This window comes from Herpailurus yagouaroundi, unplaced genomic scaffold (genome assembly GCF_014898765.1).
Source record: "Herpailurus yagouaroundi ecotype Mexico unplaced genomic scaffold, PumYag 67793, whole genome shotgun sequence".
Lineage (NCBI taxonomy): Eukaryota > Metazoa > Chordata > Mammalia > Carnivora > Felidae > Herpailurus > Herpailurus yagouaroundi.
This window is the reverse complement of record NW_024420586.1, coordinates 827,058-839,644: the sequence shown is the minus strand read 5'-3', so window position 1 is coordinate 839,644 and position 12,587 is coordinate 827,058. Positions and strand designations below refer to the sequence as shown.

Genomic DNA, 12,587 nt, shown 5'->3' with positions numbered 1-12,587 from the left:
AGGAGGGGAGAGCAGTAACTAATGCAGGAAAACTGGTTTGGGCCAGTTCACAGGGATTCCTGAATGCCATGCAAAGAGTCTGTATTTTATTTTATAGACAGGAGAGGACAGGGGCGCCTAGGTGGCTCAGTTGATGAGGTATCCGACTTTGGCTCAGTTCACAATCTCACGGTTCGTGAGTTCGAGCCCTACGTCAGGGAGCCTGTTTGGGATTCTCTCTCTCCCTCTCTCTCTCTCTGCCCCTCCCCTGCTCACGCTCTGTCTCTCTTTCTCTCTCAAAAGTAAATAAAACATTTTTTTAAAAAAGTCAATAGATAGGAGAGAACTAAATATTTTTAGCAGGAGTAAAACAAGAGGAATCACCCTTCAGCAAGATTACCATGCAACACTGAGAATGATGCTGGCCAGAATGCCAGAAAGATTGGAGGTAGAGGGTCCAAACTAATGTAAGATGCATCACAACCATCCCTTTGATAGACATACTAGTTACTCCCTGTGTTCTGCAGCATAAAGAGAATGAATAGAGGAAAAATCACCTTGGGCCCATACAAGGAACTTGCATATTAGGGACTGGCAAACTATGGGCCAAATCTAGTGTCCCCTCTCTTCCCCACCCACCTCCATCTGTTTTTATAAAGTTTTATTGGAACACAACCACACCCACTCATTTGCACATAATCTGTGGCTGCTTTTGCACTACGGAGGCAGAGTTGAGTAGCTGGAACAGAAACTCTGTGGCCCACAAAACCTCAAACATTTACTATCCAGCCCTTTGTAGAAAAGGTTTGCCAACTCTTGCTCTAGAGAAACTTTACAATCCCATGTGAAAATATGTCTCCCTCCTCTCCCCAGATTCTAGATTTCATAAAAACCAAAGAGTGGCTTACTCAAAGAGAAATTAGGGATTTACCCAGATCCCCCTGGGATCCCTTTTATTGCTTCTCCACATCCCTCCCCAGCATCTAATGTTCTTTTTCTTTTCGTGGCCAGCACATCAGATCTTAGAAGGCCTGCCCTAGGGCTACTGGAGCCCCTGGCCTGTACTCAAACAGTTCTTTCCTGGGAGTTCATCTACCTTCGGATCCCATCCCCACCCCCACCTACCCCAGCAGCCTTCAGCCAATGCCTGGCTGTAGCAGGAGTAGGAAAGCCCCGCTATTTTGCCTCAATTTGGGATAAACTGTGAGGTCTAATTTGCACTCCAGAGTTCCCCTGAACAATCAGGCTGTTTGAGACTTCCCCTAAAATCACACCCTTGGCTGTCTCTCACCCTTCTCTGGCTGGCTTCCCCTATTCCTTTGCTGGTTTCTCTTGGGAGCACTTGCAGAATAAATCCTAAATCACTTGCACCCAAATCCTCATCTCCAGCTTTGTCTCCAGAAGACCCAACACTAGACACCAGGCAACCCCAAACACACTGGTTTTATTTGAGCACAGCAAAACCAGTGACCTTTGCATATTGCTCTTGCTAATGAGTTTTTTACCTTTAGTCCCTTTCAATTTTCCTCACCCAAGAAATAAACAGAATAACATAATACATTTTCCTTATCTTCCTTGAGATAATTCAAATATTAAATATCAGTAGAAACTTGAAACTCAAAGACTCAGAAAGGATTTTACAAGTGCCATAGGACACAGTCATAATGGATTTTGTCGTTCCAGCCTCAAATATAGCACAGATCAAATTCCGCCTTCAAAAACCTGTGAGTTACACTGAAAGCCTGATGTAATCTAGAGAACAGATAACTAGAGGTTACAACTCTCCCCCAACGCCACACAATGCCTCCTATGCCTATAAATTCCCTTGTTTCAAGACTGTTGTAGTAGTGTTTCCCTCATTGCATTTAAGTCCTCGTTGCATTTTATGAGCTCGCCACTAGTCACTTGCGTAGCATAGAGCAAATAAAGAGCTCCAGATAGTTTCCCCAAAAGTGAAGTGATATATAAGCTGGGTCATCCACAATCGTTTTCTGAACACTGGTCTTCCTGGAGCATGCTGATGAATTATGCATTGTTTTTCAAACCTCGCGTTCTGGGACCCCCACTGCACTATGGAGCTTCACAGAATATATTACCTTCTACACTGTACATGCAGGTCATTGAATCCTTTTTTATTATTTATTTAGCAATACCAAGACTTGAAGAGAGCCAGAAGAGAGCTACAAAGAATCTGTAATTCATCTCCCAAGGACATATAGATAGAATAAGATAATAAGACTAGTAGCAACATTGCCAACAGCTGAACAGAGTGCTCTTCTTTCCAAAATGTGCCCTTTATGTATGCCTCCATTCAAACTCCAATGGTCCCTCTGTCAGACAGTCTGTTGTCAGTTCCACATCATCCCACCCCACCCCATTCTACATTCTTCTCCTAGAAGCTTCAGAAGTCCATCTCCAGAAATCCCATGGGGCATGGCTCCACGTTAGAATCTGTCAATGAGAACAACTTATAGGACATTGCAAAGGTAGAAGGAGACACTATTTATTCACTTCATTGGGAGCTATGGGCAGACACAGAGCCATCTGCGGATGGCAGAGGGAGCGCTGTGCCAGCAGCTTCCAGGCAGTCTCCTGAGAAGACCCCTTCTGTGTGAGGGCAGCAGTTCACTGAGAGATTGTGGCCTTTGCTCTCCAGCCTTCCCAACAGTTGCAGAAGCCTCCAATTCCCTGTATTATACATCTTCTTCCTTGATACACTTTGAAGGGCATTCATGTTCCCGCATGAACTCTGATACACACTTTAAGGCAAATAGTGATTACATCACCTTTTTACTTTTCATGAATGAGATAAATGAATACCAACAGCTTGATGACTTGCTCAAGGGCAAAGTATGGTGAGACAGGCTTGAAATTAGTTACCCCATGGGTTGGTGACACAAACAAGAAGGAAAGGCAAGTCCCAATGCAAATACTGAGAGAATGGTGGTATAAATAGGTAACAGACTGCATATTATGTTCGACAAGGAATATTTCCTAGGCTGATTGTGACTGATCAAAAACTCCAGAGTTTTCTGTAACCACTGCATGCATTTGCATTCCTTATTCAGACAAAGTTCTGGAAAGGGACTATTGCATGTGACAACCAAACGTCCTTCCTCAATGGAGTAGGCTCAAGCCACTGCTGATCTTCACCACCTCTGTGACCTTGTGCAAAGTTCTTACTTTTCAGAAGCAAGTACTTCCTGTTGTCTACTGAATATCCATTCTACTTTCCTTCTCTTAGTATCAGACTCCAATTCTGTTCAGGATGACAAAAGAACAAACAAAAAAATAGCTGTATCACCTAGCTTCCTTTGCAGCTAGAATTGGCTATAGAAAGAGATTCTGGCTAATGGCTTTGTTCCACTTCCAGGAGTCCATTTTTAAAAAGGACAGATTTGGCTGGTTTGTGTTTTCTTCCTTTGGTCCAGGGTTTCTAGATCTCAGCTCTATTGACATTTTTGAGCCAGATAATTGTTGTGGAAGGTGTCCAGTAGACTGTAGGATGTTTAGCAGTGTTGTCAGCTTCTTCTATGCACTAGATGCCAGTATAAACACCAAACCCCAAGTCTGGACAACCGAAATTGTCTCCGGTTATTTCCAAAAATTCCCTAGGGGAAAAACTGCCCTGAAGTGAGAACCACTGCTTTAGCTTTTCCTCTTCTTTCCGATAATGCCAATTCAATGCCAGAAGTAGAGCAGCCATCTTGTAATCACAAGGCATGAAACGTGAAGAAGATCTACATGCTAAAGATGCTGGAATGATAGGTTGATGGCATCTGGAGCCCAGCATATCAGCCCTGAACTTCCTACCTTTCTCCTCCATGACATAAGGAAAGTAAACCCCTTATTTGTTTAAGGCATGGTACACCATGTTTTCCATTAGCTGCAGCTGAATGTAACCCTAATATGCTCTCCTTTTCCTCAGATGCAGTCCGAGAAAAATATAGGGCCTACTTCAGAGGGTTGTCTGCAAGGATTCAGAATGACACATCCTGTAAAGCACTTTTTTATGCCTTGGTCCTGAGTAGACGATGAATAAATGCTAACTGCAGGTTACACACAGAAAGTAGAAACGTGACTTCTTCCAGGGATTTAGAGTAATTGTTGTATGCTTATTTAGAGGGTCCTTCAGGTAAGGCCAGACCAGATCACACTCTTAACCAAATGCCTGAACTCCCCTGAGGAAGACTGTCACTCTCTTTAATCAGAGGTCCAGTTTCAGAGGGCCATGCAAAGTGGGGAGAGAGAAAGGCTGGTGAAGCAAGCCGGTAGTCAACGTGGAGACAGATGTGCCTGTGAGATTCTTGGAGCATGGTGGAAGATTTTCCAAGCAAAGCCAAACTCTATGCATGAGCCAGGAGAACCCAGACTATTCACACTTCCAAAAAGGTCTGGGGACTCCTTTGAGGGCCACTGTTCACACACCTTAGAAAATGGACACAAGCAACACTATGAAAGCTAATTCTACAAAAGATCAAAGAAAAAGGTTGCCTTTCGTATTTGCCATACTGGTTTCTGCCTCCCTCTCCTTTCTGTCTCCTGTATCCATTCCTCCCAACATCTAGCAGGTCCTGGGGGTGTTCATACCACTTGCTCCCTGACCATACCCAAACTGGCCTCTCCTTGGCAATGCACTGGCTCCAAAGTCATCTCCCCTTCCCTCACCATCCATCAAAACTGTTATTCCCTCAAGGAAGCTAATCCATTAGCTGTCACTGAGGCCTCAAACTAATGTTTAATAAAATGTGAGTGACTGGGGCGCCTGGGTGGCGCAGTCGGTTAAGCGTCCGACTTCAGCCAGGTCACGATCTCACAGTCCGTGAGTTCGAGCCCCGCGTTGGGCTCTGGGCTGATGGCTCAGAGCCTGGAGCCTGTTTCCGATTCTGTGTCTCCCTCTCTCTCTGCCCCTCGCCCATTCATGCTCTGTCTCTCTCTGTCCCAAAAATAAATAAACGTTGAAAAAAAATTAAAAAAAAAATAAAAATAAAAAATAAATAAATAAAATGTGAGTGACTAATAGCAATCTAATGTATTAACCCTGAAGAAAGATCTGTATTTAAAATAGTACTTCATTAACCAAAGGGATAAATCCAATTATAAAGGAGGCTTTTATAGCTAAGAGAACCTTCTTTCTGCTACTACTCAAATTAAGCCAATGGCCTATTCCATGTAATCACCATTGTGTTTCCCACATGCAACACAATGGCAGGCACACAACAAGTGATAGACGCACACACAATAAATGTTGATTCATATAATGAGTAATTTGGTTGATAAACCACTCTGACCAATGTCAACAACAGTATCAGAAAATATGAAAGGTTACAGTCTGCCACATGACATTTAAGGCTGCTAATATCAAGGCACATTTCCATATTAACTGATCTTACCATAGGAGGAAAAAAGTAGGGGAAAAAGAGACTTTGTCAGAACCAAGGGAACTTTCTGGAAAATGGAGCAATGTTTAAAATCCATTGGAATTGATTCCTGAGGACAATCAAAACTGTCTTAATATAAGCTATTCCAATCAATCAACAAATAACTTATTGATAAAGTACTCTAAGGCCAGGATTTTCCTTGGCTAACGAAACATAAAAATATATCAATGATCCATGGTCTCACTGTATTCGTATAATGGAACTGAGGAAAAATATTCTATGACAACTTGCCATTACTGCTACTACAAAGTAACAGCACTGACTTAATTTTCTGAACCTCTCAGTTTCTCATGTGTAAAATGTGGGTAATTTTACTTCTAATACAAATACAGTAAAACAGAGAGTTGAAAAGAAGTATTTGAATAATAAAGGAGCTGGGAAAAGAAAAGTTGAATCACCTAGATCAAGGGCGAGCAAACTTTTTCCGTAAATGATCAGATAGTAAATATTCTCAGTTTTGCCAGCCATATGGTCTTTATTGCAACTACTCCAGTCTGCTATTGTACCTAGGAAAGCAGCTGTAGATGACACACAGATGAACGGCTGTGTCTGTGTTCCACTAAAATTTGAATCTCATATAACTTTTATGTATCATGATATATTCTTATTTTGATTTCTTTAAACCATTTGAAAATGTTAAATCCATTCTTAACTTGTAGACCATACAGAAATAAGCAGCATGCCAAGCACAGCTCAAGAGCCGTAGTTTGCTGGGCTGACATAGACAATTCAATAAGAGTGGAATGTTCATCGAGTCACCTCAATTGGTGGCACAGGGCCTAGTACACAGTAAGTGCTCAACAATGCCCGCCCAAGTGATTCACACTGAACAGTGCTGCGGGCGGGGGGAGGGGGGGCGGGGGTATGTGCATCTGCATGCATTTTTAGCTACTTTTTATTTTGTTTTGCTCTTTGCTATTACTAACATGCACATACGACAAATCTTAATTGCTTAGGAGTTTATTCCTTGCCCTAAAGTCTTAGGGCTAGAGCTCTAAAAAATTACAATTAATCCTGTGGAGACAACAGAGAGTTCATAAAGTGAGGATTATTCCATTGAGAGAGAGAGAATAACTATCACAGATGAACTCAGAAAAACAATGAACATCAGAAATTTAAAACACAATGGGATTTAAACACATAAGTCACCCCTCCTTCCCAGAATTTTCCACAAGGTACACTACAACGTGACAGTGCTGGTGGGAAAAACAGAAACAAACGTAATTCTGCTTTACTTGGCTGTGACAATGAAACACTGTCTAATTTTGACACAGATGACCAAACTGATTTAAAACTGGTCAGGAGGGGTGCTTTACTCCTGAATTTTCAAAGCCACTTAGTATTAAGCTGATTGGCAGAAAGCAAGATGGAAAGCTCATTTGTTTTAATCCCCACTGACTTGGCTGTTTTGGAGAGTCAGGTAAATTCTCAAACATCTTGCATGTATTACATCAAAGGGATCGCTTTAATCACTTAATTAAACAGCTTTGTGTTTCTGCTTCCTAGTTAAGTCTCTTAGCACATTTTTTTTCTTTTTTATAAATTTAACCAACTTTAAAAAAAAAAGGAACGCGATGATCAATTGCCCTTTTACAAACAATTTATAGCACGATTTTTTTAAGCTTGCAATGGCTTTGAAAGCTTCAGTCAGGGGGCACCTGGGTGGCTCAGTCGGCTGAGTGTCTGACTTCGGCCCAGGTCATGATGTCACGGTTCATGGTTCGAGCCCCACGCCGGGCTCTGTGCTGACACCTTGGAGCCTGGATCCTGCTTTGGATTCTGTGTCTCCCTCTCTCTCTGCCCCTAACGCACTTGCATTCTGTCTCTGTATCTCTCAAAAATAAATAAACATTCAAAAAAAAAAAAAAAGAAAGCTTCAGTCAGGCTTAACCACACTGAGGCCTCATTCTCTCTGATGAGTTCTGTAATAACGATTAAACATCAATCAAAATTCTGAGCTTTAAGCATCCAAAAGTTCAGGAGACCGTACATGAATTACACTATCCTTCAAAACAATGGCAGTTTTCATAATACCAAACAAATGATGGACTAGTGTAGATGCCTTGGCGGAAGATATTATCCTAAACAGAACTGACGGTATTGATGAAAATTAGCCTGGGGAACAGGCTTTAATATCCTCTGGGGCTATCTGGATCCCACAAATAATAACAATGCATTTATCTGAAAAATCAAATTTTATCTTCTCAGTAAGAATGGCACTGATTTATTAGGAGTCTTCGAAAACTTTAATTCTGCAAATTGCTTTTGGGTGTGGTTCACAGGCTCATGCATCATGCTGGGGTGGAAGATAAGTTCAGCGCCCCCCTAAATCAGAGGGCTTTATAGGCGCAAGTCACAGTTGTGATTTTACAAGAGCTGGAAGCCAGGAAGGCTCAGATTTCGGCTCTTCCATCCTAAACCCTGCCTGAGTCATGTCCCACTGGAACAGACAATACCCATTTCTCGTGAAACACAGACAACATTCTAGGAAGTATTCCACATTGCAAACCAGCTCCATCCATCCCTCCTCTTGTTTTGAAAACTCCAACTCCATGTGTCTTGGAGGTGGGCAGTTTTTCCAGTCTGAAAAAGGAAAACTACACACGCACGGGTAAGCTATAGTGTAGCCAAACTGGTGCTGAACATTTCCCGGATGTCTTTGTGATGGTCCCCTCACTTGGATGAGTACTGCACCCAACAGAGTTAAAGAAAAAAAAAATTGGATGTTCTTAGTAAATAAATGGAGCAGGTAACAGTGATGGAGTTAAGAACCCAAAACTATCCAAGGATTAATCCATAAAACAACATATCCCCCTGAGGGTAGATAGGGGCAATATTACCTTAAAAACAGAGGGAAGTCTCATACACTCCCTTTAAAACTGAACAGGAAGAGTGACAAGATCGTACAATTTTTTAAAAAATCAGTGTCTTTTTATTACTTTCAATCACATATAGTCAATTGCTAACAAACTTTTTGCAAACACACAACAGCTGCTAAACCTTCTCAAATGAATATCCTAAGCTTCAATTAGCTAAATCCATTTGTCCAGACATAGCCAAGATGAGAAAAGCCCAAGAGCTGGAACAGTCCTATATTGTAGTCAGGCTTTTATATGGGCCAAAGTCACGAAAATTTTTTCTGTCACCCACACAGGGCTCTACATCAGGTCAGCGACTACAGCCCACAGGCCAAAACCAGTCCACCACCTGTTTTTGTAAATGGTTTTACAGGAATCTGCTGAAGGGGTGCACAATATGCCACCATGGCCTAAGAATTCTTTTGAACTGGAGGTATTTGAGAATCAATAGATGCAGGAAGAGGCTTTCTCTACACTCCCCTTATTTGCTTAAAAGCAGAGCCTTCCAGAAGAATTCCACTGTCATGGAAACTTCAAGGGAGGCTTTCTATGCCAGAGGAAATGACTCCTATAACCAGAGATGAGACTGCATAAACAGACCTCACTAAAACAAACTGGACTTTCTATTAGTTTCCCCCATATATTGCTCAATCATTTCCCACCATTTACTGCCACTTGAAATCCTAACCCATTCTCATTAAGATGGTATTTAAGCCCCAAATTTTCAATGGGGTTCTCTGAGCTACATTTGCTGTGGGCTCCCACCTACTTAAGGGAATAAACTTTGTCCTTTTTCTTGCTATACTGTCTTTGGCAGTTTAATTCGCAGGCCCCAAACACTGGACCTCAAAGGGTAGAGGAAAACTTTTTCCTCTCCAACAATAGCCAAGCTTATTTGTCTAGTGGCCTATGTCCATTCTCAAGCTCCAGCTGCCAAGATGAGTAACCACAAAAGAGACCACAGGGCCTATAAAATATTTACTACTTGGGTCCTTGTAGAAGTAGTTTGCCAACACCTCTTCACAATAAAAGCTTCACAGATTTTTCAAAACTAATAGTAAAGATAGCAAGGGGAAGATAAGGGTCAAAGGTTAAGTTTTTGAACAGTTTCATCAAGATATAAACACGTGACTCAACATAAGGTTTCATGTTTTGTTGAGGTAACCACCTGAATTTTAAAACAGGGACAGCATAAAAATATTAACCAGAAGCAGAAATTAATACCATGGAAAAATCAATGTGCTTCTGGGGGGGAAGAAAAACTGCATGGAAATTATTAAAAATCACTTTCAAATGTCAAAATTCAAAGGGCTTAGAAACACACAAGCAACATCCAGTCCCTAACACATAATATTTCTCAGGTAAATTTAGTCAGCTATGTAATCCTCCTTCAATTATTAAGTTACTTATTTAAATGGAAACCAGGTTGGAGATTAACTTAAAGAAACATATCCTACTCTCTCATCAACACTGCAAATGAGTGGGTCTTGTGGTCATTCTTTTTTTTTTTTTTAATGTTTGTTTATTTTTGAGAGAGAGAATGAAGGGGGAGGTGCAGAGAGAGGCAGGGACAGAGGATATGAAGCAGGCTCTGTGCTGACAGCAGAGAGCCCAATGCGGGGCTTGAATCCCCAAACTGTGAAGTGATGCCCTGAGCCAAAGTCGGATGCTTAACCGACTGAGCCACCCAGGTGCCCCTGTGGTCATTCTTTCCATTAGGGTTTACCTGTGACATAAACAATTCTTTACTAGCCTAAAAAACTTCACCTCCCTCCCTCCTAATGTGGGGGCAAAGAGCATATGAGATAACCTTGCTGAATGATTAAACGAGGCCAATGTGAATTGTCACATAGTTTTTCTACAAGAGAGGGATGCCACACAACCAACGCCCATACCTACAGCTCGCAACTTTGACACCATAGCCCTCTAGTTCAGGGCTTCTCAAAGCTTTACTTTTAGACTGGCAGTGGCAGCAGCACTTGAGAGCTTGTTAAGAATGCAAAAATTCACAGACCCACCTCAGACCTACTAAGGCAGAACGTCTCAGGACTCCTCTCCAGTAACCTGCATTATAACAAACCTTACTGTGAGGCAGGGTTTCTCAACCTTGGCACTAATGACATTTGGGCCAAATGATTCTCATCTGTGGGGGTCTGTCCTGCACACTGTGGGATGTTTAGCAGAATCCCTGGTCTCAAGCTACTAGATGCCAGTAACTCTCCCCTTCCCCACATCACAGTTGTGACCAAAACTGTCTCCAGACCTTGCCAAATGTTCCCCAGGGGTACAATGTCACTCAGCGTTAAGAAGCAGTATGGTAAGGGATTCTCCTGCATGCTCAACTTTGGGCTAGATTGCTAGATGCTCTATGTTGTGATACTTGCCAAGGCTTCTAGAATCACTTCTGAGAGGCCTGCCATGGTGGTGTCCATCCATAAGACAAGGGTTTATCCCCCCTTGATTATTGCTTAGGCATCCCACTGGTCACCACCACTCTTACACCAACAGGAGTACTTTATGAAGAAAGCACCAGGCTCTCTTCCAACAATTTCTGACTGTTCACTGGGCATCTGCAGTTCAATCCAGTGGCCAGTGCCACCTAAATCCCAGGATGACAAGGGCAAAGAATTGATCAACCATTGGAAAATACTTTACAATGACAAGTCATAAAACAAATGTACCCCAAGATCTCAGAGATGTTTAGATTAAAAGTTCTAGTAACTTTTCTCTCAGTAACTTGGCAAATCTATTTTAAGTACTTTGAAGCATCTAAAAAGCCATGTTAATACAATTACAGTTCACTGAAAAATTAGCATGCAATCCAGTTTGAAAGCTAAAATCAGTCATAACAGGGTAATATTCCATTTAATTATAAAGATTAATTCAACCTTCATTCATTTGTGCATGTGTTTGGTCTTTTCATTTTTCAAGTAACACCCGAGATTCAAATACCATCTGGTAGAGCTGCCACATGAGCGTCAGTAGCATCTATTAGAGTTGCAGATTTCACTTCAAAGTACGAATGATAAAAGGACAAGGGGAAGGAAAGAAAACACAGAGGTGGAAGCAAGAGACTCAATTAAAAATGAGGTGTTCAATCGACCTGATGGGACTATAGCCCTAAGTCTCGGTTGTCCCGTGCCATGCCACCTGCACAAATGGTCCCAAATCACAAGTCCTGCTATCCCTATTTTATTTTCTGCAACAGCCAGGCGAAGATGCAATCAGTGTTGCAAATAACAGTACCAAATCAAACTATGACATCCTCTGTGTTTTTCAAAATATATGCTACAATTTCCTTAAAATTTGGCCAAAGTCAGATCATGAGAGGGAAGATGGCGGCGTAGGAGGACGCTGGGCTCACCGTGTGTCCTGCTGATCACTTAGATTCCAGCTACACCTGCCTAAATAACCCAGAAAACCGCCAGAGGATTAGCAGAACGGAGTCGCCGGAGCCAAGCGCAGACGAGAGGCCCACGGAAGAGGGTAGGAAGGGCGGCGAGGCGGTGCGCGCTCCATGGACTGGGGGAGGGAGCTGGGGCGGAGGGGCGGCTCGGCCAAGCAGAGCCCCTGAGTCTGGCTTGCAAAAAGCGGAGGGGCCTGACGGACTGTGTTCCCACAGCAAGCGTGACTTAGCGTCTGGGAGGTCAGAAGTTAACAGCTCTGCTCAGAAAGCGGGAAGGCTGGAGGACAAAGGGAAGGAGAGCTGCTGAGCCCCCTGACGACAGAATTCAGTTTGGTGGGGAACAAAGGCGCTCGCCAGCGCCATCTCCCCCGCCCATCCCCCAGCCAAAATCCCAAAGAGAACCAGTTCCTGCCAGGGAACTTGCTCGCTCCGTGCAAACACCCAACTCTGTGCTTCTGCGGAGCCAAACCTCCGGCAGCGGATCTGACTCCCTCCCGCTGCCACAGGGCCCCTCCTGAAGTGGATCACCTAAGGAGAAGCGAGCTAAGCCTGCCCCTCCTGCCCCCGTGCACCTTGCCTACCCACCCCAGCTAAGACGCCAGATCCCCAGCATCACAAGCCTGGCAGTGTGCAAGTAGCCCAGACAGGCCACCCCACCCCACAGTGAATCCCGCCCCTAGGAGAGGGGAAGAGAAGGCACACACCAGTCTGACTGTGGCCCCAGCGGTGGGCTGGGGGCAGACATCAGGTCTGACTGCGGCTCCGCCCACCAACTCCAGTTATACACCACAGCACAGGGGAAGTGCCCTGCAGGTCCTCACCACGCCAGGGACTATCCAAAATGACCAAGCGGAAGAATTCCCCTCAGAAGAATCTCCAGGAAATAACAACAGCTAATGAGCT

At 43.3% G+C, this 12,587-nt stretch overlaps 1 protein-coding gene across 2 annotated transcripts in view; it reads right to left on the bottom strand.

Moving 5' to 3' along the window:
* The window catches only part of PHEX (phosphate regulating endopeptidase X-linked), a 232,304-nt gene that overhangs the window by 68,439 nt on the left and 151,278 nt on the right, over positions 1-12,587 (bottom strand). The window lies entirely within an intron of this gene.